Source organism: Cydia fagiglandana, chromosome 26 (assembly GCF_963556715.1).
Source record: "Cydia fagiglandana chromosome 26, ilCydFagi1.1, whole genome shotgun sequence".
Lineage (NCBI taxonomy): Eukaryota > Metazoa > Arthropoda > Insecta > Lepidoptera > Tortricidae > Cydia > Cydia fagiglandana.
The window spans coordinates 81,110-86,109 of NC_085957.1; the positions used below are offsets into that span (position 1 = coordinate 81,110).

General features: G+C 37.8%; 1 non-coding gene across 1 annotated transcript in view; it reads left to right on the forward strand.

The window, feature by feature from the left end:
* The first annotated feature begins 4,254 nt into the window (after nt 1-4,254).
* LOC134677740 (small subunit ribosomal RNA) overlaps nt 4,255-5,000 on the forward strand; it is a 1,908-nt gene continuing 1,162 nt past the window's right edge. Inside the window, exon 1 of the ribosomal RNA XR_010100095.1 lies at nt 4,255-5,000. This exon is cut by the window's right edge and continues 1,162 nt beyond it. This is a non-coding gene — a ribosomal RNA (small subunit ribosomal RNA).

The following is a 5,000-nucleotide window of genomic DNA, read 5'->3' on the forward strand; positions in this document are numbered from 1 at the left end:
CCATCACAACACGAAGCTTTGTACTTTTGATGCTGGCCAGCCCCGTTGAAAACATAATGATGTGCTAGAAAGCTTACAGGTCCATTCAACATATCATAAGAGTTAATATTGACCTCCCTAGCATGTCCCAATTCAACATATTCATCAATGAATTTTTTATACTGCTCTAGCAACTCACACATTTTTCATTAATTTTCTCTCTATCGAGTAAAATATTTGTAAGGCAGCGGAAAAGGAGTTACCCAAGTTTAGTTCACCTAAGGGGTGTTTAAGGGGAATGTCCACCTGAAATGTGTTATTATTCAAAGTAACAGACTCCTGAAATATTTTGAAATATTTATCTTGCCACCGACAACATAGCCAAATACGGTGCTTTGCAAGACAAGCCCCTCAGGCAATTTGATCCAATCATTTAATAATGATTCAAAATAAATATCACTTGCTAATCAAACGCAGTGAATAATGTTCAAGACGAATTCACTATGCACTTACCATGTGTTATGGTCACGCAAATCACAGAAACGATTAGTTGTACAATCATTGCTCTCGTTTGTCTCAGTTTGTATTTTTTCAGTAGAGTCAGTACCAACTAACTTCAAAGACGAGTCAAGTCTGTCATGCGAGTTTAACTCCAGTGGAAAAATGCGTTGAACAGGTCTTACCTTTGTTCCGGCTGCAGTTCTAACACGAACCACTCTACTAACGCCATCAGCACCAGGGTAAACCTCTTCAATTATCCAATCCAATCCTCTTCAATCCACCAAGACGACGTCTCCAGGCTGAAGTTGTACAGGTCCATTCCGCTCACGCTTTTGTATGAGTGAACTGACGTTACATCACACCATGAAAGTAACAACGCTGCGTTTCGCTTTAGCCAGATGATTTCAACACAAAATATGAGTAGCTAGTTATAAAACCGAGTACTATATAAAGTTTTTACATCAACTTCGAGGCAAACTTGTCTTGACCGGTAAGCGACCGGTATATGAAAAATTTTCACTGTGACGTTTCGAGAGTCGTATTTTCCTACCAATTATTTCCATAACCATAGATACCAGTTAATCGATTAAAAATCGATGCTCATCGAATACAATTATCATTTTACTTACAAGTCGGCGTGGCATACGGTACAAAATCAAGTTGCTCAAATGAAATAATAGCAAATTATCATCATCATCATCATCTTATATTCATCTTATCATGCTTCATGAAATGTCACCATCGAATATCGAAATTAATACTCAAATTACCTTTCAAGTAATAATATATACGTGAATCAACATTTTAAAATACTTTGTATTTTAACTTAAAATAACAAAGCTGTTTATAGTTTAGCGTAGGAAAAGCTAGGAAATAAAAACAATAATCGTTACAAATCGATGATTCGGTCACTGCCAAATCGATTAGACAAACTCACTTACCAATGCTCGATAGATGGCGGGCTGCAACGGCTGCTCTAATTTAAACAGAAAAATACACCTCCTTTTTTTTTTTAAAGTGGTAACACACTACCGCACCGCACCAAGGTCATTGTGCGACGCACCCATAAGTAAGAGCGAGAAAGCGATATCTCTTTCTCGCTCTTACTTATTGGTGCGTCGCACAATGACCTTGGTGCGGTGCGATAGTGTGTTACGGTCTTTAAGTAGGCCAAAGATCATAGATATAATAATATCCAAAGATGATGACTTACGAATAGGCATGATGACATTTTTTTGGAAATGGTTTCATTATAGACGCCTAATAATTACAGAAAAAATAAAAAATAAAATAATATTCATTAATTTTGTGTGTGGCGTTCATTACTTTGCCTCATATGTGAATAAAATGCAATTTAGCTTTCAGTTTTTTAAGTGCAAAGTAAGCCTTTCCGAGCTGGTGTGGTGAAAGAAAATAAACTTACATACTTCAGAATCATGAGGAATAATAAATGTTATAAGACCCCGGCAATTTGCGAATTTCGATTTTCGCGGTAGCCACCCTGTCTAGTCTCTCCTCCGACACGGAATGACAGATAGAACGACGGGGTTGCCAGAGTTCGAACTGGGCTGGTTCGTGATGACTTTACAGAAGAAGATTTCTTTCTTTTTTATTAAATTTCACACGAATCGGTTTAGAATTGTGAAAAATGGTTAGTTGTTTTTTTTTTTTCCCTGCACTCTTATTTTATAACCTAAATAATAACATTAACACGCCACACCATATATCCTTTTATTTTTAACATTAGCACAGCTTTATTAAGCTTTCAATATACCTAAATACATACATATATTTATTTATTTATTTATTAAGTATTTCTCGATTCCTAATATAAAAGTGTAAAATATAATAATATAAAATTGTAGTATCATAAAAAAATATTATGGTAAAAAATATTTGCACACGGCGCGCACCTCTTCCAAATAACACAAAAATCAATAAAAATAAACGTAAGTACATTTTTTTTACACTCTATTATTATACGCAGTAGCCCCCTCCCTCCCTTTTTACTCAATCATATTATTATTAAATTTCGTTTCTACTTTTCTTCGGTCAAGGCCTCTACAGACGTTGTAACAAGTCACATTCGATTTTTTCTTTTGTCATCGATGCTAAGTTTATTTAGTTAACTTAACCAGCAAAAAACCTAAACTTACTTTTCAGATTTAATTTAGATAAATAAATGTACCTACCCACCTAACTGCCGGACGCAAATCGAATGCGATCCAAGGTGAGTTGTGTCTGTATAGCCCCCCCCTATTGACTGACATTGATTGATTTACATAATATGTCACATTGACACTGACACATTCAGTTCGACGACACAATCAATCAATCAATACGATCGATCCTTTATTATTTACCTATATAAATAAATAAATAAACAAACAATTAGGTAAGTAAGTGATTCCACCGGTAAACTTTGTTCGCCATATTTTTTTTTTTTTTTTAACCTAACCTAACCTAACTTTTTTTTTTAATTTTTTTTTTAACCTAACCTAATCTAACCTGACCTAACTTTTTTTATTTCTTGTTTTTTTTTTATAACCTAACCTAACCTAACTTTTTTTTTTTTTTTTTATCTAACATAACCTAACCTAACCAAATTATTATGTTCTTGAAATGGTTATAGTCTCGCAGCAAATTTTCCAGTAAAATACCTGAAGTTGGTGTGTATTTATTTATGTTACTTATAAACTTATAAAATATATATGCATTATAAGATTTATTATAAGAAATGTAAGTACCCCTATACCTAGTTAGGTATCTACAACACAACACAAAACAACTGCTCCTCGAAGCTTTTAGGGCGCGCGGCGGGTCACACAAAACACCAAGATGTTACACATGCTGGTGGACTGTGGACCACCGTTGTATTATTTATTTGCACTTTGGTCCTAGTTTACGCGTTTTAATATTGAAACGTGACAGACGGGAGATATATTATATTATCCTTACCCACGGGGGAGAGTACAACGCGCGCTGTATTTACTTGCAGATTGTCTGTCACCATCGCCAATTCGAGACGACGCAAAGTTGCCGATTGGTTTGAATGATGACAACATATTTGCGAGAAAATAGTGTGTGTTCTCCTATACGTGTGGCGAGGATCGATCGGATGATAATCCGATTTAAAACAAAGAACAATTTTTAACCCTAACGGTAATACGGTTTTTGAAACTCTCTCTCAGTGTTTTCATATCGCGAAACCTTCAAATACGCAATTGTAATTGCGGTTAGTAGTTTAGCGGTGGTGGGAATACGCTTTGATGTAAGTTTCATTATACTGTATTGGTTGTGAGGGTTTTGAGGGCTCTATAATACCTGGCGAGCGATATAAATCGTAACGAACGACTATGTTAAAAAAAGAATCTAAAAATTAAAAAAATAAATAGTGAAATTTTTATGTCTGGTCGTGGAAGAACGTTCGATTACATATCGGCGCTATGAAACATCACACAACTATGTGCGTGTGTATGTGCGCGCTTTACTCACCCGCTACCTACCTAAGGTACACGCACGCACGCACGCGTGTGTCTCTGTACCACCAGGTAGAATAGAGTGGTAAGTGAAATATCCACCAGTCTACGATACGCCACGTCGATTTCGGTATATCCGAATGGTGGCGTGTGTCGTATACGACTCGTGTCTTACGCGTGCGGTCTCCGTCGTCTGTGTGTGTTGTGTAGTATAATATACATAGATGATATTGGCGCGCACGCGTCGGCGCTAGTGTTTTGTGTCTCTAAACAAGACTCACATGAACACGGCAGCTCCCTGGTTGATCCTGCCAGTAGTTATATGCTTGTCTCAAAGATTAAGCCATGCATGTCTCAGTGCAAGCCGTATTAAGGCGATACCGCGAATGGCTCAATATATCAGTTTTGGTTCCTTAGATCTTACTCAGTTACTTGGATAACTGTGGTAATTCTAGAGCTAATACATGCAATCAGAACTCTGACCAGTGATGGGATGAGTGCTTTTATTAGATCAAAACCAATCGGCGGAGGGCCTCGCGTCCGAAGTCGTAACATTTTGATGAATCTGGATAACTTTTGCAGATCGCACGGTCCAGTACCGGCGACGCATCTTTCAAATGTCTGCCTTATCAACTTTCGATGGTAGTTTCTGCGACTACCATGGTTGTCACGGGTAACGGGGAATCAGGGTTCGATTCCGGAGAGGGAGCCTGAGAAACGGCTACCACATCCAAGGAAGGCAGCAGGCGCGCAAATTACCCACTCCCGGCACGGGGAGGTAGTGACGAAAAATAACGATACGGGACTCTTACGAGGCCTCGTAATCGGAATGAGTACACTTTAAATATTTTAACGAGGAACAATTGGAGGGCAAGTCTGGTGCCAGCAGCCGCGGTAACTCCAGCTCCAATAGCGTATACTAAAATTGTTGCGGTTAAAAAGCTCGTAGTTGCATTTGTGCTACGCACTGTCGGTGCGATTCATCCGAATCGATACTGACACGTTTGCGGAGCATATCGTCGGTGAATCGTATGTAAAAGT